At 39.5% G+C, this 27,040-nt stretch overlaps 1 protein-coding gene and 1 long non-coding RNA gene across 2 annotated transcripts in view; one reads left to right on the forward strand and one right to left on the reverse strand.

The window, feature by feature from the left end:
* Positions 1-13,201, reverse strand: part of LOC148128002 (uncharacterized) — a 71,650-nt gene extending 58,449 nt beyond the window's left edge. The window contains exons 1-2 of the long non-coding RNA XR_015740800.1: positions 12,974-13,201; positions 2,469-2,542 (exon numbers count right to left, since the gene is read on the reverse strand). This is a non-coding gene — a long non-coding RNA (uncharacterized LOC148128002). The remainder of the gene's footprint in view (positions 1-2,468; positions 2,543-12,973) is intronic.
* NCKAP5 (NCK associated protein 5) overlaps positions 12,523-27,040 on the forward strand; it is a 666,974-nt gene continuing 652,456 nt past the window's right edge. The window contains exon 1 of the mRNA XM_087920337.1: positions 12,523-12,742. The gene's annotated coding sequence lies outside the window, so the exon portion shown is untranslated. The remainder of the gene's footprint in view (positions 12,743-27,040) is intronic.

The following is a 27,040-nucleotide window of genomic DNA, read 5'->3' on the forward strand; positions in this document are numbered from 1 at the left end:
ATAACTGTATATGCAGCACGATAAACAAGCGGATACAATTCAAAGGCAATTCATTTCAATTTACAGATACAAATGCTCCATATTATAGTGACGCTGTGTAAATTGGTCCTGAAATGTGCCAGTCAGGCAAAAAAAAAAAAAAGTTAGTTGTCTGCTGAGAGCAGGCAGAAGAATGTCACAGACTTTCTATGTTGGTTGCCCAAGCAATGAAACAGGTGGACTGGGAAATTCTTCCATGGTTTCTCCCCAGCACCTTGTCTATAATTCACGAGATGACATTGATTGGTGAAGTCTGATCAATCCCCTTTTAAAGTTATCGGAAGTTGCCTTTTACTGCTCTCTGGAATTTGGACTGAACTCGCTTCTTCTTGCTGCAATACATTTCTTCAATAAAGAGAGGTAGCCTTCAAAAAGACCTTGACTATGTGTCAGAATGGTCAAACAAATGGCATCTTCAAATCTCAACAAATAAATGCTCTGTCTTACATATTGGCAAAAAAAATCAGAAAATAAAATACAAGCTGAATACAAGACCTTGTTGATGATCCAAACCCTGTCAAGGACCTTGGAATACTCATCTCTAATGATCTAAGTGCTAGAGCCCATTGTAACTACTTAGCCAAAAAGGCATTAAGAGTTGTTAACCTAATCCTACGTAGCTTCTTCTCTGGTAATATCACACTACTAACTAGAACATACAAAACATTTGCTAGACCAATACTCGAATACAGCTCATCAGTCTGGAACCCACATTACGTATCTGATTCTAACACAGTTGAGAAAGTCCAGAAATATTTCACAAGAAGAGTTCTCCACTCCTCTACTTGCTGTAGAATACCTTATGCCACCAGACTTGAAATTCAAGACCTAGAAAACCTTGAATTATGCCGTCTTTGGTCTGATCTAAGTATGGTATATAAAATTATATATTGCAATGTCCTACCTGTCAATGAATACTTCAGTTTCAACCATAACAACACAAGAGCACACAATAGACACAAACTCAAGGTAAACTGCACCAAACTTGATTGCAGGAAATACGACTTCAGCAACAGTGGTCAATGTCTGGAATACTCTACCTGATTCTGTAGTTTCTTCCCCAAACCCCCAAAACTTTAACCTTCCCCAAACCCCAAAAACTTTAACCTTAAACTGTCTACTATTGACCTCATCCCTTTCCTAAGAGGTCTGTAGGGGGTGTGCATAAGTGCACCAACGTGCCTACCGTCCCTGTCCTATTGTTTCTTTTTATTTTTCTTATATGTTTCCATTTCATGTATTCATAACTATGTTATACTTATACCTGTTATCTTATAATCGCTTGACAATATAAATAAATAAAATAAATAAAATTGAAATCTACGTTCCATTCCCCCCTCCCATTTTGAGCATGAAAACCAAAAGCAACTACCCAATAAAAACAGGACCAGTAAACTTCTCTCTTTGTTTGAAACTATCATCTCAACCTTGAGGTTGTCATCTCAACCAATTCCCATTTTTCCCTGTATTATTTCTCCCAATGGAAAAAATAACCACAGATAGGAAAATCTATGGCACTGTTCTAGCAGTGCCCTCTTGCTTCTAAAGTCCCACCTGTATTGTGTGCAGCACAACTCCAGCTGATACACAACCAGGACAGCACCGAAGCACAAATATTCTTATGTATACCGATGTTGGTCTTCAGTCAAGCTGTTCCAGATATTAAGTGATAGGGGGAAAAGGCCTGGCAGACCTTTTGCATTGATGACAAACTGAAAATAAACACAGCAGCACTGAAAGTAAACACAACGTATTGACTCTGAAGTCATAGCAGCAGTACATCTTCCCACTACACTCACTTAAAAATTCAGCAGCTGAATAAAGGGTGACATGCAGCAGTGCAAGAGAAGGAAGTCAGATGATGGCTAAGCCACCCCGATCAAATCCACTCCTCGACAGATGCTGGGGGAAAAAAAAGAAATTCCCACCAGCACTACAAAAGGATGGTATGTTATGAGATCCCATTTGCAAATCTGCAAAAGAACTGCAGGTAGTCCTTGACTTATGACCGCAATTGAAACCAAAGCAAGACAATCATTAAATGAGTTTGTGCCCCATTTTACGACCATTCTCACTACAGTCATTAAGCAAATCACTGCATTTGTGATTGCAGAGATAAATCATGTTGTGGTTAAGGGCATCTGGCTTCCCTCATTCATTTGGCTTGTCCAAAGCAGGCTGGGAAGGTGACAAATGACGATCACATGACCCCGGGAACCTGCAACCATCAGAACTACATACCAGTTGCCAAGGATCCAAATTTTGATCACATGACCGTGGAGATGCTGCAACAATTGTGAGCATGAAAACCAATCACAAGTCCCCTTTTAAAGTGCTGTTTGTAACGTCAGATGGTCACTAAACGAATGGTTGTAAGTCTGTAGTGCCTATAGAATGATTAAGTAGCAGACAGTGGTGCAAAACTTTACCGGAAACTTGTTGTCAATCCTGGAGCCATTTCCCCCTGGCATCTTCAGGGCTGCCACAGCAGAGATGAGTCGAGCTGTGGTAACAGGAGGAGGTAGAAGTAGCTGGGATATTATAGCCATAATAACATTCTTTCTGTGATGACCCATAGTCTCTCAAAATAACCCAAAAATCAAAATAACCCAAAACATACAATAAAGTCCGGTAATGCCTTCAACTTAAACTTCACTGTTTTATTAGGCAGTTTAAAAGTAAATAATGAGGCAAAAAAGAAACCAAAACAAACCACATTGATGGGAGTTCCGAAGCAAGCCAAAATAATAATCATACATTCCAGGAAGATACGGGGAGAGTCCATGGGAAGAACGCCAACAAAGATAAATTTCTTTCAAAGGAAACAATAAACTAAGCTTTGACTCCAGCAATTCTGACTGTGTAGTTACAAACTTATATACATAGCTCCCAGCTGCAAGCCACGAGGAGGATCATGGTAATCTCCTCCTGAATAGACCTCACTTTTCCCTGATCCTCTCCTCCCTGCGTGACCTAGGATGGATAGGGGATGGGCCTGGATCCTCCTCTGATTGCTCAGCCGGCCTCTGCCCTTCCCCAGCCTCCTCCACCATCTCTGGAGCCACACTCCCACTCCCTATTGACTGTTCCTCCTCTTCCTCTTCCTCGTCAGTCTCCACCAGGGGCATGACACTATCGCCCCCTGCAGGGGCCCTTCCCCTGGGACCAGGTGGACGAGGACATTGAGGAAACCGAATGTGAAAGTCTTGGACCAAACGAGGACCATGAACATCAGTGGCATCGACCCTGGTGAAGTTCTCTGGTCCATAACCTTTCCATGCCACCAAATACTGAAATTGGCCTTGCAACTGATGTGAATCTCAAATGCTATCCACTTTGTACTCCTCCTCTCCCAGAGGGGCTACTGGGGCTGGCTGTGATGGAGCCGGTCTATGCGGACTGTCGGCTGAAGCAGGGACTAACAGGGAACAATGAAAAACAGGATGGATACACATGGTCCATGGCAGGGAGAGACAATAAGCCACAGGATTGATTACCGCCTCAACCGGAAAAGGTCCTAAGTAACGGTGATCGAGCTTTTTCGATGGTCGCATCATTGGTAAGTATTGAGTATACAGCCAAACCCAATTGCCTACTGCTAAAGGTGGAACATCGTGACGATGTTGGTCTGCGAACTGTTTATAGTCCTCCTTGGCTCTCTCTAGTTGATCACGGACCATGTGGTGCACGACTTTTAACTCCTGCAAGAATGCATCCACTGCCGGAACTGGGGAATCAGATGGGGCTAAAGGGAAAAGTTATGGATGAAACCCATAGTTAGCAAAGAAAGGGGACACATGGGTGGATGTGTGTTGAGCATTTTTATAAGCGAATTCTGCCACTGGCAGCACTTCCACCCAATTGTCTTGTTGAGTATTGCTGAAACAGTGGAGGTACTCCTCCAAAATAGCATTCGCTCTCTCTATCCCCCCATCAGTTTCAGAGTGATGAGCAGATGACAGACACGCCTGAACCTACAGTTTTGCGAATAGGGTCTGCCAGAAGTGTGCCATAAATTGTATCCCCCAATCTGATACCATGTGGTCTGGTAACCCATGCAACCAGAAAACATGGGAGATAAACAATTGAGCCATTATCTTGGCCAATGGAAGACCCACACACGGAATAAAGTAGGCCATTTTAGTCAACATATCCATCACCACCAAAATGGTTGTGGCACCATTCGATGGTGGTAACTCAATGATGAAATCCAATGAAACTGCCCCTCATGGTTGTTCTGGTGTGGGCAAGGGCTGCAAGAGACCGGGGGGCGCACCAGGAGCATACTTGGCTTGGCTACAGATCTCACAGGATGCCACATATCCCAACACATCATGTTTAAGTTTCGGCCAAAATGTCCTAGAGATGAGGTGCAGTGTTTTGAACACCCCAAAGTGTCCCACCGCCAGACTATCATGACATTGGCGCAGGATAAGGCCATGAAGAGGACCTCCAGGCACATAAATGCGATCACCCCACAAAAAGCAAAAATAAATTGAAGGGGTGGCTGGAGTCAAAATGTGATGACCCGTAGTCTCTCAAATAACCCAAAACATACATTAAAGTTTGGTAATGGCTTCAACTTAAACTTCACTGTTTTATTAGGCAGTTTAAAAGTAAATAATGAGGCAAAAAAGAAATCAAAACAAACCGCATTGACGGGAGTTCCAAAGCAAGCCAAGATAATTAATCATACATTCCAGGAAGATACGGGGAGAGTCCATGGGAAGAACGCCAACAAAGATAAACCTCTTTCAAAGGAAACAATAAACTAAATTTTGACTCCAGCAATTCTGACTGTGTAGTTACAAACTTATATAATAGCTCCCAGCTGCAAGCCACAAGGAGGATCATGGTAATCTCCTCCTGAGTAGACCTCGCTTTTCCCTGATCCTCTCCTCCCTGCGTGACCTAGGATGGATAGGGGATGGGCCTGGATCCTCCTCTGATTGCTCAGCTGGCCTCTGCCCTTCCCCAGCCTCCTCCACCACCTCTGGAGCCACACTCCCACTCCCTGTTGGCTGTTCCTCCTGTTCCTCAGAGTCAGTCTTCACCAGGGGCATGACACTTTCCTCTGAGAACCAAGGATGTTCCCACCAGGTGCAAGGAGGTGGGAATCTGAGACCAAGTGACCTTTGGATAGTGACCTGATGGGACCATGTGATGGGCTCCCTGGGCAGGGGGAAGAAAACTTTACTTTTAACTAGGGGAAAGCCCAACGGGGGGATTAGAGTCTGGTTACCCCAGATGTGCCAATATGACATGCATAATAAATCTATACTTTGAGGAGGATGTCTGCCTTAGAGTTTTGATTCTGTTGGGTGTGTTATTTGGAACCCTGACACTTGCATTCATACCCAAGTAGGATTTTATTTTTTAATAGCCATTAATATATTTCCACAAAAGTTTTCTGGAAGCTATAATGCATGCATGCAAAGAATGTGTAGTAGAAAATTAGGTTCCTGTTTACTCTGGAGTTTATGATTTACTGTCAGTCAGATTCTCCCTCTGGGTAGACCTGGACAGAAGACCTCCTGCCTTTTGTCTAATATGATGGAATATTTTTGACCTTCTTTGCCAGTTACCTATCAGCAGCTTCAGGAAAGCAAAGTGGTCGCAAATTGCCACTAGAGACGGTGCAAACAGGCTTTGCTTGTTTACAGTTTTACTTTTTAAGACTGACGAGCTCTCTAATGATATTTGTCATACACACACTTATATGCATGAATGCTATTTGACATATCAAAGTATTGCTTTCTCATTTTCCTCTCCTTTAGGCTGTTAAATGGCTTAAGTGGCTTAATAAAAAGTTCATGATTTCCTTATATATGAACAGTGTGGTGTAATGGAAACCTCTGCTAGTTTACATTTTTGGGTGAGGCTTGTTGAAGAAGAAAATCTCAAGAGTATTTAATAAAACGATACTCTCTTCCCAAAATCCCCTTCCTCCCCACCCCAACATCATCCTAATGTGTCCTTCTGATATTTAAAACCATTTTAAAGATGTATAGCGAATACACAGACATGGCAATTAAAAGCTTTGCATGCTGGATGCCTCCATTTAGATATAACATTTGTTGCTGTTCTTTCAGTGGAAAACAAGCTGCGAAAGCATCTTTGAATAACCCTGCAACAAGTTTGCTGCACTGCTACACTGAACATGGATTCATGATATTTATTATGATGTTCAGACTGGATCTGGCTTTTTTTTTGTCTGCCTATTGAGTCCTTCAGAAGGACCTGGGATAGGCAGATGTGGATGTTTGATGGTTTACAGATATCATTGCAGGATGTAAGCTGTTCTAAGTAAAGCTGCCTTTTGCAATTGACTGATGAGGAATTTGTCAATGCCTATGGTGTTCAAGTGGTGCTCCGGTTGTTTTGGGATTGCGCCCCAGATACCCACCTTTGCTTTCTTTTGCCACAATTGTTCTATTTCTATTTGCAAGTCTGTATTTTGTTATCTGCCCCAGTTCTTTTTCTTCTAGTCCGCTGTCTTATTTTATAATTATTTATTAGACATTTATACTGCCTTCATTATTTTTTAAGTAACTCAAAGTGCCAAACACATAATATTCCTTCCTCTTCCATTTTCCCCCACAACAACCAGCACCCTTTTGAGGTGGGTTAAGCTGAGAGAGAGGGAGACTGTCTCAGAGTCACCCAGCAGGCTTTCATGCTTTAGATGGGGCCAGAAATCATGATGTCCTGGTTTCTAGACCAGGACCTTAATCACTAGGCTAGACTAGCACTGCTGAGATTGGATAGCATATGTCCAATATAGGAGTATTGACTGAAATATCATTTAGGACTGCTTATGGTTTAGTGGGATGAGGCTTTGACAATTATTTGGCAGCAGGAAACACATATGTGCTATAACTCAATATGACTCTGTAAGGCTCAGAGCAATCTTCTGATCTGATTTCAAAAAGATGCTTCAGATTGCATGGGGATGCAAATGTAACAACACCTGGTTGAAACTCTTTAAAGCAGCCATATCTTTTCCTGGGATCATGTGGTAGCTGCAGAAGGCAAACATGCAAACCTAGGAAAAGATACAGCTGCTTTAAAGAGCCGAAGATATTGGAAATAACACAAATCTAATGATGCTGACTTTTTAGCCCTCGTGACTACCACAAGGGGACAATGGATTGCAGATTGTAGGTTAAAGATTTGTTCTAGGTTGCCTCACTCTGCTCACTCTTGGTCTAAAAGATGTCAAGCTGTTTCCTTCTACCTTTCTTCCCTGGCATATAGACAGGCCATATTCTTGGACTGTCCTCCTGTAAATGCTAGGCTTTGCTTATCCTACAATACTTTTCCTGTAAGTAAATCTCTTGCTTCATGCATCCTTGATCAGGTTAGAATCTGCTCTCTGGAATGCTCAAATGCACAGAGAGAAAGCTTTAACCTTCAACAGGAAGCAGGTGCTATGGATATTCTCCTACCTGTTCTGAACCACCTTATCCTGTCTAAATCTGAAGCACTGCACTGTTTTATTACACAACTGTTTTATTTATCCTGGGTTTTTAGGCGATGATATCTCTATCATATCATAACAAGCACCACCACCCATAAAAACCAAGGCAGATCAAACACTGCAAAATATTCCATGACTGGCACCACTTAAGACACAAAAAAGCAGGATAGGCAGTGTTCTTCTTCTCTTCTGCTGGAATGCAGGACATCCACATGTTCTGGTGACCTCTCTTCTATATACAGCTTTGGGTGAAACACATCACCATGTGTTAATGGTGATTTTTACAAGCAAGATTTGGAGGCATTCACAGATTCTTTCCCAGAATTGCACCGTCAGATACCATGGATTAACTATGCAATATTCAAAGGTGCATAAATTGAACAATAAAATATTGGGCGGAGTGTACTCATGTCTGTTCATTCTTTTTAAATTTCCAGGTGGTTGGCTGCTGCTTCAAGCATTAAGAACAGTCAGAAATGCCAAAGCAATAAACACACAAACCTCTCTTAACTAACATAAAATCAAATATGTCCTGGGAATATTCATTCCTCAATCCGTGGTCCCACATGGTCTTTGGAAGAGTCTTTTCACAACTTTATAAAAACCAGAGTGAGAGGCAGATTTTGTTTCTGATGGATGGAAATTCCACAACAAGACAGGAGTTCCTGCAGGCATATATTTTATGGGAATGGAGATGTCAGCAGTCCTTCTCTTCAGGCATGCTATATCTCACGGATACTAGGCATGATATCTTATAAGATTTTAAAGATTGTGACCAGCACCTGGAATTTCATCCCCAAACTAATCAGCAATCTCTGACAGTAGTGATCTTATCTGGCTATATTAGCCTACAATAGTTTGAGCATGTCTGCTTCTAGGAGGAAAGACTCACATTTTAGGATGAATTCCAGAGCTTGATTTTAAAGTATTAAACAAAACAATATAAATGACATAACTTATTGCCCTTTCCCCACCTTTACATGGAACATTTTTGTATCTGGAATTACCTTTGGTTGCTTCAGTTCATATGCATTCTTAATAGATATATTCCCATATGTAATATACTCACAACATATTTCTAATATAATGCATAGCTCTACAAAGCCCTTTGCTTCCATAAAATAGTGGAAAATATGATAATTTAATTGGAAAAATATGGTTTTAGTATTACATAGATTAAAGCTCTGTTTTGACAAAATAAATGTATCCGTCTTTCTGTCAGTCTCTCTCTATCTCTATCTCTATCATCTCTATATATCTATCTACTCTTTCTTTCTTTCTTTCTTTCTTTCTTTCTTTCTTTCTTTCTTTCTTTCTTTCTTTCTTTTTCTTTTGTCTCTCTTATTTATCTATCATATCTTTCAATATATCTCTCTTTCTGTATCCTCTATCATTATATTATCTATCTATCATCTATCCATCTGATTTTTATTCATAGGGGCTACTTCTTGGAGAGCTGTAATTTCAACCCTACACATTTAAAGAGGACACCCAAGCCATTTATTATATACACATTCAAAAAAAATAATAATCAAACCTTCTTTAAAAAGTTACTAAAACCACAGCCCACTATTTATGTATCCTGGTGGCATCCAACCAGAACAGTTCATGGGAGAAGTTATCACCCTCAAACCCCTATCAAATATACTAATTTTGTGCCAAGGTCAAAAAGTTCCTTGAAAAGAGTACAGCGTTGAACATGGACCTGTTTCTGGTTTATCAGATTCTACCTAGGATCCATCAAAGGGACCTTCTGCAATTTTCTGTGTTTTTTTCTTTATAAAATGTCTTTTATTTTCATTTTATTTATTGAATTTATTGACTGGTACTGCCCATCTTGCAATGAAATTTGGACTTTGGGCAGCTACTGTCTTACTATATATCAATCTTTGTCCCACAGGGCTAACATTGTCTGTTCTAGATCTTTTTCAGGTTTCAGACACTGGGAAATCTTTTTTATCACTGCCTCTAAATTCTTTTTTTTCTCCTGATTCAAACTTGGAACTTCCAATATGTTGACCTTCACTGAATGATTGTCCTTTCCTGTGTGACCAACTTCTATGGCCACAGCAAAGAAAAAATAGAGGTACAAGGGTAAAGGGTAGCAGTGTATGTGAAAAATGAAAATAAAAAACAGACCCATTGGCTCAAGGATGCTAGAAATCTTGCATCTCTCTCTTTATAATTAAGTGAAGGGTTCTGTATATAATGTATATTTCACTTTCAACACTTTCTTAAGTGCTGATTTTTTTTTTTACTCCTGGCAAGAGTTGTTAGAATTTTAGCATGAAGACTGACAACATGTATTTATAGAAAACAATCCACATTGTTCTCTAGCCAGAAAATAATCTCCTTTTCTTTAGTGCCTTTATTCTTTCTAATACACCAGTAATGATGAGAAACATGCCCAGTTAACCAATTGATTCCCTGTAGCTTTCTAGATATGAGAGATTACATCTTCCAGAATTCCAAGTGCAGCAATTGACTCGTTGAGTATTCTGAAATTTATAGTGCAACACATTTAGAAGGCACCATTAGGAAACACATTTTCTTAATCTGGGCACCATCCTGAAATGTGGACATCAGCTCTCAGAATTCCTAAATTAATTGGCCACTGCTGAGAATTCTGGGAGTTGAAATCCATACACCTAACATTCTGAATATTATGGCTTGAAGTCCAAATCCTTGACATTCCTGCACACTATGTTTTAGGATACCTAATTTCTGCTGAATCCAATAAAAAAATGTAAAGTTCTTTGAATTTTTCCAATGAAATAGAGAAGAATTCCGCAATTTGATTTACTACGTGGTATCTCAAATGTTTCATTATTGATTTATTTCAGTGAACCAATTTATCTTACAAACAGCAATGTAGAGCAATGTGCAATAGAGTTAAAAACAGTTTAGGTACATTAAAAATATAAAAAAAACTAACAACGAATAATAGGTGAAGTGATGTTCAAATAATGGAGCCACCTCACTAGTTCATCTCTCTCCTGGGGTCCCATTTATTCCCTGTTTGTTATAGAATTATTTCACCTCTGATCCTGCAAACATATAGTATATCAATATACTTTCCCACTGAAAATAGCTATTTTCAGTCAGCAATATTTATTTCACTGAAAGGGGAAAATATTTAATCCTTACATACTCAAGCTAGTAATGTGCTGTGCCCCCCCCCAAAAAAGCCCACACAGTCTTAGGCTGCATTAATAGAGGGATAGAATCAAGATCACGTGAAATGTTAATACCACTTTTTATAATGCCTTGGTAAGGTTACCTGTACTTTTAGAATATTGCATCCAGTTTTGGTCATCATGACATAAAAAAAGATGTTAATACTCTAGAAAGAGCGCAGAGAAGAGCGACAAAGATGATTAGGGGACTGGAGGCTCAAACATATGAAAAACGGTTGCAGGAACTGAGTATGTCTAGTTTAAGGAAAAGAAAGACTAGGGGTGATATGATAACAGTGGACCATTATATGAGAGGCTACCACAAAGAAGAAGGAATCATCCCATTATCTTTTAGCACCTGAGGGCAGGACAAGAAGCAATGGTTGGAATCTAATCGGGGGGAGAAGCAACCTAGAAATAAGGAGAAATTTCCTGATAGTGAAACCAATTAACCAGCAGAACGGCTTGCCTTCAGAAGTTGTGGTTGCTCTGGAGTCTTTTAAAAAGAGCCTAGACAGCCACTTGTCTGAAATGATAGAGGGTTTCTTGCTTGAGTAGCAGACAAGAATAACTCCAAGGTTCCTTCCAACTCTTGTTATTCTGTTCTGTTCTGAGAACAGACAAACACCTGCCCATTTAGGTCCTTGGGAAGGACTCAATAGGTGGATCATCATGCCAAATCGAAAGCAAACATCTAGCTGACTGGGTGACAAATTAAGGGGCCACATCTAGATCGCAGCTCTGTGTAAAATTTCTTGATTGGGACTGAGTATGCATGGAAATGTGGGTAAATACTCATATGCACACATTTTGTTGTCATTCTTCAGAGCACAGCAGTTCCCAATTATTCAGTGGGATGAAGTGCTGAAATGGGGTGTGGGGGTGTGGGGCTGTTTGGCTGCAACCTCAGAATGCAACAATTAAAAGAAGGCAATATAGTTATAAAAGGGTAACTTTTCAGAGCCTCAGGGACCGATGCCAAGAAAAATAAAAGATTCTGTCATTTCTTCTGCACTGCAGTCACAAAGAGAACAGTGGTACAACTCGCCAGGGTGATTCATTGATAACAGAATAGGTGACAAAGCTCCCAGAGGTTGGTGGGAAAGAACTTCCATAGGAGAAAACACAGGCGGGGGGGGGGCATATATATTTCTGGCATCCAAGAATGAATGATTTGTTCCAGTTCTGAACCCTCTGAGAACATTTTACAGTGTTTTGCTAGAATGGCCTTTCATTCATGCCCTTTTAATGACTTTTCACTTAATTGAAAGACAATATGCCAAAAATTAGTAACAACATAATTTTTGATTCCATGATTGAATTTTCCCCTTATGGGGGGGAGGTGGTGGTGAGGGGGAGCCAATGATATTCTAGCAATCTCTTTTTTGGTCAAGTCATGGGGACCTATTTCAGCTGCTAAAGGGCGTGCTTCCAATGCGAAATTCCTGCCAAATGAGATTCTTTCTAAATTCCAGTCAATTAAAATACACTTAAAGGGCAGCCGCTTTGAAGCAAAACACAAAGCAAAACAACAACACAGACACACACACACACACAGACACACACACAAAACCTGCCTACAACTTTTGAAGGCATCATCACATGAAAGTCACTCCGCTTGTCAAACAAGATAATTGAAGTCACACATGGCTGTTATTATTTTTGTCCAAGGGGGTGGAATCTTTGCGCGGCGCCTGTGTGCAGTCAGAAAACTCAGATGACATGTTGGGCACCAAGAGAAACAAAGGCAGGAGTGTTGGTCCCGGTGTCAATTTTCGGCTCTTGGTTCTTTAAACCACGTGCGTTTGGCTGCCAGCCCCCGGAGGAACTGCATACAAATATTGACAGAACACAGTGGCATTTGTTAAGCTGGAACTTGGGAAGTGAGCGATTAAAACTCTAGAGGAAGATCTTAGCACTTCAGAGCTTCCCTTCTCTCTCCCCCTCTCCTCCCCACCCCTCATCTTCACAGCTTTCACAGAGTGAAAGTGAAAATGCTGAGCTTAGCCAAACAGGAGCGGTGACCTTTTCCTCTGACTTGCTCTAGGTAAGATCTGATTTCTTTGCCTTCTGCTTCTTCTTTTTGCCACAAGTTTTAAATCTCTTTCTAGAAGAGGAACTTTTAAAACAAAGGATGGGGTTGGAGCGATGGTGGTGAAAGGAAGTGTTAAATGTTTGCAATTTAATCTGAGAGGTGATGAGATTATCTTGAGCCAGGAGAGAGAGAGAGAGAGATGATATGTGCCAGAAACTATGCACCATCTAACATTAGTCTTACCTTTCCAAAGTTCCATTTTTAGGGGTTGAGAAGTTCAGGAATCTGAAAGGTATTTTAAAGATACCTTTTGACCCAGTAATGAAAACTTGTGAAATTCCCTTTGGATCTCCTCCGAATGGTCCTCAGCTGAGATTCTGAAGTTTATTGCCTGGTTTTACTTGTGAAGCTTTTATTGTTCCATGTGAGTAGTTAATCACTGTCTTAGTTTTAATGCCTGCTAAAGGCTTCAGAAAAACCTGTTTGACCTAAGGTTATTATTTAACTTGAATGGCTTTTGGATAGGGAAATATTTTCTTTATGACATATGGTACGGTGAAAATAAAATCCCTGATGGAATGACAGTATGGCATATTAAATAACTTCCATAACATAACTGAATATGCTATTCATGCTTTTTAAATGATAGGTTAAAAATGGCAATATTTGGTTAGTTTATTAATAATATTCCTTCCAGTTCTTCCATGTAGAAACCTTATTGTAGGTCTTGGGGTTTCTTGTAAGAGTGAGTGAGATGCTTTCATGTGAAGGAATTATGTTACCACAAGAGCAATTTATGTAAATGTCCTTCTCATTCTCTAATGTCCAAGTACCATTCAGTTGACACCAACCTGAAACATTTAAGAAACCTTTTGCCAAAATAAATTCTGGCACTCCGCAAAATAATATTTTTAAAAACAATTTTTCAACCAACTTCAACATGCGAGTTCAACTGTTTCTTTATCCTTTGATGTATTTTGGAAAACGTACAAATGCTAGCCTAACTATTAAAATCTGCAGTTGGAAGACTGGAGTGCTGTAAGCTTTCTTTTGACTGAATGTCATTTATTCATGAAGCTAGTTCAATCTGGTTCAATGGAACAGCTTGTTTCAGTCAGCACTATGCATCGTTACGGTGAAATGAAACCAGTTTTATAGCAAATGGTTATCAGCATAGGCTGTCCACTTAATGCTGAGTGATAGGAACAAAGAGCAAAATACCAATAGACAGAAAAACATGTGGGAATATTACCCTTAAAGATTTGCAATCTGGAGCCAAAAATATACAAACACCACCCCTCTCTCACACACACATATCAACATAAACAGATACAAAATGGGAAATGTTCTGACACTCAGTCCTGCTCTGCCAAGAAGCAGAATGGAGATGTTATCTACATTTCTCTCTATTTCCCTATTTTTATCTTCATAATGCTTCCGTGATATATAATTGTAGTAGGCTTTTTTTTTTATGGTCTACTCTACAATCATCGGGTGAATTTCATAGCTGTGAAACTGAATTTGTTTATTCAAGCAGGACAATCTGTTCACTACAGTCTGGATGAGTGACACATGGCCTGCTACACAGCGTGGTCAATGATGTGGGGCAGTCAGAGATTAGAAGACAACTAGAAGATTGTGATTTGTTGCTTATTCCTACACTATGCTGATAGTTCTTAAAACAAAACAAAACCCCCCAAAGATGAAGACCTTTTTCCTTTTAGCTTGAAGAGCCCTAATTGATACTCTGAATTCAGTGATATAAAGGCCTTAGTTCCTGAGAATTATGTAGTACAAATATGTCAAATAATGTCCATATCTTCCTGAATATAAACCTAAAGACCACACAATGGTGGATGGATAAATTAGGGGCTCTGTCTTTACCTTAATAAACAAACAATCTGCTAATTTCCATCAGAGCTAAGTAAAAATGTCGTGTCAGAGGACAACTGAAAGGAATTACTGTTCCAGAGGGATTTGTGAAGGTTTGTGCAGGAAAACCATTTAAAAAACCAAATGCCTCAAGCATGGCTCATTTATTTCAATATATTTGCTGGACATTCTTTTTATTGGAAGATTGCTGATGTTTTTTGACAGTTAGGAAAGAAGCTTAGTAGACGGACACTGAATTTCTTTGAAGGTGGAGCGATTCAGTCTAGGGAACAAAATATCAAACATCCACCCTCCCTTCTGCCTAGCTCAGTGGTCAGGGAACAGGGGTAAATTACCCCAAATGGGGTAAAAGTGAAAATCTGGGGGTAATGAGGAGGTTGCGCTGGCCAATGGCGGAACTATCGGCATAGCAGCAGTTATTAAAACACCCTTGAGGCAAATTTATCCCCTCCACCCCACCCTTGTTTCCTGGGTGGGAAATGACTCCAGGCTAGATTCTGCAAGAGCCGCGCCGCCCGTTTTTTAGGGAAGGCGAGCTTCTGGCATAGGGCAGAGCATTTTGGGAAAAGGGACGCTTTCCCCGCTGCGATGACCGCACGCTTTTGCGCGCAGTTTGTGTCACCGTGGCTCCCAAATATCATCCTCCCTTCCCGCTTCCTCGCCCCCAGGCCCTGCCTGCCTGCCAACTAGCCAGCCAGCCCGGCTCCCTCCCGAAGCCTCTCATCACTGCCAGGCACACAGGAAGCGAAGAGGCACCTGCAACTGCCGCCTTGGCCCCGAGAAAATTCCCAGAAGCCCTCGGGAAGCCTGGTGACATTTCATTCCCTGGAGCGAGCTATCCCGCCTTCTTCCCAGCCGCGGGGAGGGCACCTCCTCCCGCCTCGACCTCCAAATTATGTGTCAGCAGCCTGAGGTGGCCGGGGAGGGGAGAGGCCGGAGAGGTAACGTCTGCGTTTATAAATTTTTGGGGGTAAGAGGTAAAAAAGTTCCTGACCCTGGCCTAGCTTATAGGAAAGCTACAGGACTTTGGCTAAAGTACTGATTATATAACAGTGGCTATCTGTTTTACAGCATGCTGAATATCATATAAAATGGGTGTCAAACTTGATTTCATTGAGGGCCACATCAAGGCTGTGTTTGATCTTGGGGGGGCTCAGGGGGGCATGACCATTTCAACATCACTCATGTTGGGGGCGCCTGTGGTGGCCCGAGAGCTTTGCCAGTGAAAACGGGTTTCCAAGCTCTGTTTTCAGCTGCAACCGCCTCCTGCAAACAGAGCTCACAAGGGCTACATGCAGCCCTCCATTTTCACTGGCAGAGGCACCAAGAGCCAGTCCTTTGTTGTTTCTAGGGTGGCCCCATGGGCCCCATCTAAGCACCCCATGAGCTGGATCCAGCCCCCAGGCCTTGAGTTTGACACCTTTGGTATAAAATGATATCAGACTTCCTGATGATCTTCTCATATTGGACAACTTCCTCGGTTCCTTGTTACTGACCATGCTGGGAGATTGCTAAGGGTTGTAAGACAACCTAAAATAAGGCACATACATCTTATGTCATGAGTATAAGCTGCAGTAAATTTACAAAGATCCATTAAATAAGCAGCAGAAGCTTGTGTCTTTGCTAGGCTGGGAAACAAATAGGTTACAGAGAAGGGCAGGTAATGCTAAACTTTAAGACACCAGGTTAAAAAATTAAAGGATACAATTCTAGAAACCTAAAATAGAAAAAAGGGGGAAAAAAGAAAAAGAAAGGAAAAAAAACACCCTGGGAAAGAGAATTGTTTAAACTTGCTATAAGGAGGATGATTGACTGACTTAATTAAACAAAGAGACTAAGTGGAGAAACAAAGGAAATAGGAAGTTATGAACAGTCACATGATGACAGAAGTCCAAGATGCTGAAAGGATTAAAGAGTTATGGACAGAGGAAAAACAGCTCTTATTTATTTCTCCTTTTTGGATTTCAGTTTAGGAAAAGAGAAAAATGGCTACTACTGATAAGGCAGCAAAAGTTACAGAAGGGAGGACAGCATCATCTAAAGAAGGACATCAAATACATCTGAGACTTTACAAATGATGTTTGAAGAATTAGGGAAGAGCGCCACTGTATTATTGTCTGCATCAATGTACATTAGGCATCAGTTAGAAGAGACCTGGCTGCTATTGAAAAGAGAATCAAGTACATATTTACAAATATGGAAGAAATCATGAATAAACAACTGGGAGAATCAGGAGAGATGAAACCAGGGGTCCCCAAACTTGGCAACTTTAAGACTTATGGACTTCAACTCCCAGAATTCTCCAGCTGGCTGAAGAATTCTAGGAGTTGAAGTCTACAAGGATTAAAATTGCCAGGTTTGGGGACCCCTGGATTAAACAAATCAAAGAATGTTTTTTTGGAAAGTAATAAAGAAAAACAAATAGGTAGAAAAGGATGTAGACAATGTGGCAGTGTTGGAATTAAGAGTCAAAGAATTTTGTTTGAGGCTGAGGGCAGTTCCTGAATAACTTGATGAAGATATTTGTAGACTTCCTTTGAAAAAGCTAAACTTGTGTCTGTTAGTACTTGGGCAGTGCAAATCTTTGAAACTGATATTTTGAAAAGGGTAGGATGAAGTTGAAGAGCTCAGCAGATCTTCTCTTTACATTATCTTTACTTGGCACCGTGTTTGTCTCCATCCAGTCTGAGAGTTCTGGGCTTCTCCCATCCCAAGTACCGTCTTTCTGTGAAAGGACTACTGTAGCTGGGGTTGCTTTGGTGCATTATCATCTACAATTGAGGAAGGTTGGAGAATGTGGGCAAAGCAGGAGAAGAGAAGAAAAGGAGATAAAAAGACCGGTAGTTCAACATGGAACTATCAGTTCATGTGACTTGAAATGATCTAGTTAAGAACTAAAAACAATAAACCCAAGAACATACCATAATGAGCCTTGGTAGCACAGTACTGCAGGCTACCTTTGCTGATAGCCATCTGCTTGCAATTTGGCAGATCGAATCTCACCAGGCTCAAGGTTGACTCAGTCTTCCATCCTTCTGAGATGGGTAAAATGAGGACCCAAATTGTTGGGGGCAATAGGCTGACTCTGTAAACTTCTTTGAGAGGGCTGTAAAGCACTACAAAGGGGTATATAAGTGTAAGTGCTATTGCTATAATAGCTTGAGGCTAGAGACAAGGAAAGGAAACATACTGTAACTAAACGTTGTTTACATCCTTCTCTATTCTGTCTTCACACATCCATATATTCTTTTTTTTCTTTAAATCCTCACCTCCCTTTTTATGAGGATCCCATCAGTTCCATCCAAACTTGACTTCCTTAGTCTTCCCTTTTCTTTTGACCTGTTCCCTTTTTCTTCAATTATTTGTTTTGTCATTTAATTGTTTTTCATTTTATGTGACCAAATTCCTACAACATAGTTCTTTCATACCAATCAAAATTTGTGTATTTATTCCACTTCCATTCATCACCCATTCTTTCCTGATTCACTTTCCTAATGCAACCTGTAGTTTTAGGAAGACATTTTTCTTAGTCCTCAGCATGAGAAGGATTAAGTTCTCCTGTTTGTGTTTTACTATCACTATTTGGGAGGTGCTCCCAGAGCTGCTAGTTATTTACGGGGTTACTAAGGACATAAATTGCATTTATATTATTTTAGAGTTTGCTGTGATGATGGAACTCTATCTGGAAATGAACATCAAGTCAGTGGCTGTGTTCAGAATAATTAAATTAGCCACCCAGAGTTATTCAGTTGAGATTGGTGGCCATGTAATTTTAGAAGTAAAGAAACAAAGAAATGTCACAATTTTTCATGTTTCCGCATTTTAATTTTTGATGCTTTCTTTAGCTAATCATAAATTGTAATATTTTCTCACTCAAAACAATTTACGGTTTGCATTTTCACAGACAGATTTTTTTTGCTGTATTTTTCATTCATATTATAAATCTATAGTGAAAGCTGGAAAAGTGAGAGGTTTTTTAAAAAAATAAAATCATAACACTTGCAGGAAGCTTGTTCGGAATCTCTGTTTTCATAATAACCAAGCATCCTCACTTTTTCAAACCTAAGTTTTACAGCATGAGTGAGGACTGGGATTTTTATTATTACATGCTTAGCCTTGCTGTTTATTTTGTTTTTTCCCCTTGACTTGTGCCTTATTCCATACAGTATACAGAGCACTGCATTTTGATAAGTTTGCAGCAAAAGGGAAATCAATGAGCAGGTGCAAATTCAAATCTTTACCAAGGAAATAATGAGATCTATTTGGGGACAAACTTTAGACACTGCATCACAGAATCAATCCAAATAACCTGCAGATGTGGTGGCAGATTGCAAAATGTTTCACAATTCAACTTCATTTATGTGCTGAAAACATTGGCTGTAGGAAGTTTCTCTGGCTACCATGGGACCCATATGGATAGAATTGCACTGCTGTCTTTAGTAATGGAAGATTTAAACCTTTCTATCAAGACAATATGCCTTTTCATAGTACAACTTTAACTGAACTGAGTGGGAGAAGCCATAGTTACATACATTTAGGTACATGATGCTTTAATATATTGTGATTTGTGTTTTTAGTAACACATCTACAAACATCATAGTGTCTTGGGTGTTGATCACGGTTTCAAAATCTTAACCCAAATAGGAATTTTTATTTTGCTGGGACTCACTAACATTTGTTTTGGCAATAATTTCCTGCTTCTCTCATACTGAATAATTTATTTGAGTTAGTCAGTACAGTGACTACCCCTGGCAGATTTATAAAAGAAAAATACCCTACCAGCTAAGTTGATTTGCTAAGATCATTCTTTGTATATCCTTTCAGGCATGGCAGTTATAGTGGCTAATTTTTTAAAAATGGAATAATCAGGAATGTCCCAAACATATTTTAAAAATGCTCTGGAAATATAAAAACTGAACAAGAAAACAAAGATGAAGAAGCGTGAGAAATCATCACTGTTACTCTTGCAACTATTCATCCATCCATCCATCCATCCATCCATCCATCCATCCATCCATCCATCCATCCATCCATCCACCCACCCACTCTGTCTGTCTGTCTATCTATCTATCTATCTATCTATCTATCTATCTATCTATCTATCTATCTATCTATCTATCTATCTATCATCTATTTCTATCATCTATTTAAAAACTATGCATGCTATATGTGGTGTCTATCACATGAACACATCATTAATTTGATGAAACCATGTTCCTCATTCCTGGGCAATCATTTCTTCAATTTTCCTTCCCAGCCCCTAAACATTTAGAGTAGAACTTTATATTCATTTATATTCCTGGACCTTATGTAATTGAAATAGGATAGTGTGTGTGTGTGTGTGTGCATATAGACATCTATATGTGTATATACAGATTAATGTGGAAATATATAGCAATATACATGAGTACTATATATGCCCCCCCCCTCTGCATGTGCATGAATATGAATGTGAATTCTATCAATCTCTGTAAAATGCAGAAAGAGAACAGGAAAGTTGTGAGTTCATATTTTGTTTTAAAACATGTTGCTTTCCATGCTCAGCTGCGTTAGGGAAAGCTCGTGTGAGAATATGACCTTTGTCTGGTCTTTCTTGAAATCAATGGAAATTTTTTGTTGGAATGTTCTGTTTATGACCAAGCAATTCTGAGCACATGTAAATAATTCAGAAAGCCAAAGGTTGACAATGAACTTTACATTCATCAAAGAAGGGCAATTTCGTGCTCTCTTCCAAGAATCCATATTTCAAGGGCTCAGTATTACATCTGGATGTGGGAGAAACCACTTCAAATCTCTTTCTTAGCCTTGAACTTTATCAGATGACCTTGGACTAATAACACTCCCTTGTTCCTCCCAACACCACCAGGTTGCCAGTGGATGAATAAACATCATGATGAAAATTGAAATTTGCAATAAAACAAATTATAAAATTTCAGAGTTGTGTTTATCTAGGAACATAAAAGGGAAAGAAACGGTGTGATAATCGGCAGAGAAGTTGTACATAAGAAATAGTCTTTGCTATTTTTTTTTAAATCAGAACTTCAGCAAAATAAATCAAAGGCTTTCCATTTATGAATTCTGAAGTTTGGAAAGGGTTGATCTATAGGGGAAGAAAGGCTTAAAATCTAGTGTGCTTCAAATATTTTGGATTACAAGTCCAAACACTGTTTTGTTTGGGAATGGTATATGCAGTCCATTGTCCCTAAAACTCTCAGAACAGAGAAATATGGATGTTATGTACAGAATGGGAAAATGAGGTTTAACTGATTCTGCTTAAAACACTAGGAAGATAGCACTACAAATAATACACTTATACAAAAAATGTAAGGGACAGAATTGGCAGCATAATATTGTGAAATTTATTTCTTCACTTGTACTTTTGTGGATGCCTACAGTTTTGGTTTGGTATGTTATGTGAACTCAGCTATGATCATTTTTATACCATATTTTTTGGCATCTTAGCAAACTATGAAATTGTGAAACTAATTATTTAAAATTATTCTATAAACCAGTGTTAAACTACAGTTTTATATGTGTGTGTGTGTGTGTGTGTGTGTGTGTGTGTGCGCAAACCAGGCTGGCAAACCTTTTCCAGTTTAGCCAAATATCCAGTTCCAACACATTAAATCAAATTAGGAAATATTAATCTCTATATTTGCTATTAGACTTTGCAGCACAATGTTGTACCATTTATTTCATTTATGTTTTAGCTTTTTTAATCTGGCAAATTAATTGTAGGCATGAATTCATTCCAAAGAATGTCCATGTAGTTTCACTTAAAATTGAATATAGAACTTTGACCTTATAAAGGTATAATCCACATTCAGTTTCTTTTTTATCTGCAGAAATATTATCTGTGTCAGCTTTCTAGCTACACAATAGTTTTCCTAGCTTAAGTAAAACACCTCTACTAACAATCAAAACAAAGAATTATTGAAATAACAAGAAAAACTAATTTATCATGAAGCTGAAATCAATCAGCACTATAATGACAAATATTTATTTTTGCTACATTACCCTGGTATCAAGGATTCAGAGCTAACTGTACTGTGTATCCTTGATAGAATTCAAATCTTAAAAAGGGAGAGGTATTCTGAATTACATGGAAGTGATAAATTAATGAAGTGATCAATGATTAACTAAAGTGCATATAACATCTATATATACTTCACAAGGTTGGGTAGTTTAAAGGAATAATCAGATAAACTGTTACAGCTGCCAAGAAAAATAATAATAAAAAGAGCAAGCAAGATATTAATAGACTTGAACCTTTACCATGCTTAAATGCAATAATTTACAGCAGGTGGGGAAATCTGCTGCTCTCAAAATGTCGCCAAAGTCAGTTCAGTTAATGAATGGGAACACTGGGCCCTTTAGTCTTACAACTGACTCTAAAGGCTCAATGATTATCTTAAAGCTCAGTTCATTGAACTCTAAAGTGCTGTCTTATCAAATAACGCTAAGTAAGTCTGTAGCCTAATTGACACCTAGATTTTTGTGGTATACAGTATCTGGGCCTTAACTCCATCCTAAAATTACAGAAAGTATAATTTCCTATCTCTTCAGTCTTTTTCTACTCAGCAGCGGAAATAATTTCTCCTTTAAACCCGAGCAGTCATATAGGATAAACTGGCATTTAACTCTACTCACATAGCAGTAATTAATGTTGATGAATGAGACGCTGTAGCTGTGAAAGGCCTTGGCAAGCCTGCCACGTAGCTGTGGTTTGCTAAATGCTACCTGTCTTGCTGCAATGGAATTACTGCTTTCTAAAACATGAGTGCTTTCTCTCATCCAGGAGACCATTATCTCCTAGAGCCAAACAGGACTTTCCTCTTCCTTCTTCTGTATTCTACATGCAGAGGGACAATTGGCTGAAGATCTACAGCTACTGCTAGCCACACAAGTAGAATAGAATAGAATAGAATAGAATAGAATAGAATAGAATAGAATTCTTTATTGGACACACAAGGAATTTGTCTCTGGTGCATAAGCTCTCAGTGTCCATATAAGCCACTAGTGATAAATCATGATCATAATCATAAATTACAATCATCATAAATCATAAGATACAAACTCAGTGATAGTCATAGGATACTAAATAAGCAAACAACATAAATCATAATAGGATAATTAAATAAAAGCAATTAACATAAATCATGAAATACAAACAACAATATTATAGTCATAAGAAGCTAAGGAAATAGATAATAGGAAAGATGAAGAGAGGAAAAAGATAAAAGGCAATACAGTTTTACTTGGTGAATTGACATCCTAGGGCAGGGGTAGGAAAACTTGGCTCTTTTATCACTTATGGACTTCAATTCCCAGAATTCCTGAGTGAGCCATAAAAGGTTCCCCATCCTGGCCTACTGGTTTTTCAGTGGTGAGGGAAATCAATTTTTGACTTGAATGGGACTGTTTAATACACAAATGTATATTTGTATATATGTAGGATATATATATATATATATAGACATATGTCCTACATTTGTATATTAAACAGTCCCATTCAAGTCAAAAATTGAGCCTAAGTTTTCCTACCCTCCTGTCCTAGGGCATGGACAGTGTTGTGAGAATTACAATAGTTTTTTAGCAGAGTGAACAGCATGGGGCCGAACTGTCTTTGTTGTCTAGTTTTGGCGTGCAATGCTCTATAGTGTCGTCTTGAGGGAAGACATTGAAACAGTTCATGTCCAGGATGTGAGAGGTCTGTAGATGTTGTGACTCAGAGGTTTGAACCTGCTCTGTCAGAAGACATAGGCTCGAGTGATGAGGAAGATCTGGCATTAAGGTTTGAGCCTGCCTTGTTGAGTGACATAGACGGGAGTCAAGAGGAAGAGGAGGACTTGGCTCTAAGATTTGAGCTTGCTTTGCTGGAAGTTTCAGAGTCGTCTTCCCCTCCAGAAACCTCCTCCCTGAATGTGCCTCAGGTGTCGGCAGATAAGCAGGAGAATGTGCCGGAGTCATTAGCTGAAGATCAAGCCGAGAAATGCTGGTCTGATGCAAGGCAAAGACGCAGGCAGAAATGTGACATACAACGTAAAAAGAAAAGAGACTGACACGCCCCTCAGGGAATATAAGGAGGCGTGTTAGCTCTGACTTCCTGTTCGGGTCAACTTGTTTATTCATGATAGCATCTTGGACAAACTTTCTCCGTGCGGCATTCGCTTCTTGATTTACGGTCTTGTTTGTTATCAGACTTGGCAGGCAGCTTCTGGAAGATTGTCAAGGATTCCTCCAGTCAAAGGAATTTAACTCTGTCGTTCCTGGTCCTGTCTGTTTGTGTATTTTCCTTTGGGAATTTGGACTCTCACCTTTTGGCTACAGGTGAGACAGAACATGTAGATATTTTCACAGCGCTCTTTCTGGTTCATGCACAACATAGTATTTTTTACAGGGAATATTCTGATCATGCCCTCTTCATGGGCAACACTGAAATTGGATTTTGAGTTAGATTGGGATGAAAGAGACAGGCAGGGATGTAGGCCATATCAGGGATACAGTTGTGTATCACTGCTGACTGACATGACAGATATAATTTTGCCAAGATTGTCTGTCAATAACTGCTTCTTCAAATATCCGTAAGCTTCTGCTTATGCCATCAATGATAATATCTAGCCAACTTGTCTTCTGTTGAAGCTCTTTTTCAATTGTCTCCAGGAATTCCTCTCTGGTTCCTTCAGTCCTTCTACATTTTTCTTGTTAACCGGCATGGTCCAATCTAGCTCAGACATTAGCCTTCTCCTCTTTCATTTTCTTTTCTTTTTTCTTTTTTTTTGATTTAGCTATATGCCAGTAGGAATGACAGGCCATGAATAAGACAGGATTAAGAGGTGGGACAAGGCTGGATTGGATTCAGTGCTCACTCATTTCTTTCTTTGCATGAGGGGAAGAAATGAGAATAGTTTAGTCTTAAAGCACCTTTTTTGTGACAAGTTATGTGTAACCTTTTGGTGGCAGCTGTATTCCCCCCCACCCTTTAAAAAATATAAAAAAAGACATGCTATTGGAACTTGGCCATTTGTTGCCAAATAATCTTTATTGACAAATAATCTTAGATTCTAGGGACTTAAAAGATTATGGGTTGTTGGTTGTACATGCCTGCTTTAGATTCCAGTGCTTTAGATTCCCATTATGCGATCTAAATCACCCTAGACCAGGAGTCTTCAAACTTGACAGCTTTAAGACTTGTGGACTTCAACTCCCGGAATTCCTCCTCCAGTCATGTTAGCTCAGGAATTCTGGGTATTGAAGTCCACAAGTCTTAACTTGCCAAGTTTGAAGACCCTTGCCCTAGACAAAAAGCCATCACCTCATTTACTATGTAGGAATTAATCTTGCAATTATAAATTATTTCATCTAGTCATTATAAATATAAATATCCTAGAGGCTATATGTTATACCTTGAAAAATGCTCTGCGGGTAGCTCTCACTTAATCCCATAATCATGTGAACATCATTTGTATGCTTCACTGCCAGTTTCTGACAATTAGAATCATTGGGGAACCTTGCAGTAAAATTACAAGTCCCAGTCACATATTGTCTCGCTTAATGACATGGATGATTCACTTAATGACCACCAAAGTGAGGGTGTAAGTCTGTCGTGGCCATGTGATGTCTTCCTTAATGACCACCAGAGGCCAGTCTCATCTGTGGTAGGATTACCTGGATTACCTGTACTATATTTTATATCAGGAATATAAAACTTTCATCAACTTTAGGACTGGAATGGGCTTTGCTCAGCATGTTAAGAGCCACAAACTAAAAATGGATAAAATCAAAATCTGCAATGTACATTTTGCATCCCAGCTCCAAATGATATTGACAATTCTATTAATATTCCTATTAATGTTAATGTTACAAGTTCCTTGAATTGAAAACAAGAGAATGAAAACGGATGCCCAGAGATATTTCAAACTCCTGAAATTCTTTGGAATGGGTGATGTTGTTGAAAAGTAAAATCCAAAACATCTGGAGGGTAATTGATTTTAGATTCCAATGTATTCCAATTGATGTTGAATACATGAAAATTAGTGGTCTGTTAGTAATGGATTAGATCTTAAGAGCTGTAAGTAAATCTTATTTCATCTCAGTCATGTCTTATGGCTTCAAGTTATGAATAATTCATTCTCACCTGCCAGTTGCTCTTGTGTGTATATATATGCTGAGGTGAAAATTATAATGATGCAAGTATGAAGCAGGCTGTGGATGTGATGGGATCAAAAGCGGTTTGCAAGGATGAAAAACTACAAAGAGTGATAGTGAGTAAGTTTGGTATAACTAGTTTTAGCTAAGCTTTCCCTTTTATCTCTTCCTTTAATTTCCTAAGGTTGTTATTCCCTACTTAATTTCTGTGCTGAATATACCACTGCTTATCCCCAAAGAGAATAGTGTGATGGGAACCTATGTATGTTTCTATGTTTTAAATTTCTTTTTTATTTTATTATTTATTTATTTATATCCTATCATTATTATTCTGACAAATAACTCAAGGTGGCAAACATACCCAACACACTTCCATACTCCTATTGTCCCCATAACAAGAACCCTGTGCGGTGAGTTGGACTGAGAGAGAGCGACTGGGCCCAAATCATCCAGATGACTTTCAAGGGGGGACTTAAACTCATGGTCTCCTGCTTTCTAACCTGGTGCCTTAACCACTAGAATAAACTGTCTAGCACATGCATATTCATGTATTTCGATCTAGATTGATGTGCAGTCTTATGAGCCAACCCCGGCACCTTACACAAATAATATTTGTGTTATTAGAGTTCCAGAACAATTAGAACATAGAATACTGCAATAGAGTTGGAAGGAACCTTGGAGGTCTTTTAGTCCCATGCTCAAGCAGCAAACTCTATATCATTTCAAACAAATGATTGTCCAGTCTCTTTTTGAAAGCCTCCAGTGATGTTCCCACAACTTCTGAAGGCAAGTTATGCCTTGGTTGTTTGATCTCACTGCCCTGTTTCCCCAAAAATATGACCTACGCTGAAGGTAAGTTCTAGCTTGAGTTTTACACGTGCGTCCAATACAAGCCCTACCCCCCAAATAAGCCCTAATTAAGATCCTGCCCACTCCAGAGTGCATGGGTAAAAATTAAGCTAGGGTGGGGATGGGGGGTAATGGAGCTGCCCTACTACTTACCTTCGGACAGTTGTAGCCAAGCCTCACACACCCCAACGCCTACCTTGCCAGCTCATTTCTTCTTCATCCAGCAAAGCTTTCCTAAAGGCCTCTGTAGCTGATAACAGAGCCCCAGATCGATCTGGAGCTCTGTTATTGGCTTGCAGAGGCCTTCAGGAAAGCCTTGCTGGCCACAGAAGAAAAAGTTCCTGAAGGCCTCTGACAGCGAAAAGAGGGCCAGGTGTGACGCTCACAAGTGAGTTTAGTCAGTGGATGACTTCCCCCCAA

Source organism: Pseudonaja textilis, chromosome 1 (assembly GCF_049901715.1).
Source record: "Pseudonaja textilis isolate UNSWEBS1 chromosome 1, rPseTex1.2, whole genome shotgun sequence".
Classification (NCBI taxonomy): domain Eukaryota; kingdom Metazoa; phylum Chordata; class Lepidosauria; order Squamata; family Elapidae; genus Pseudonaja; species Pseudonaja textilis.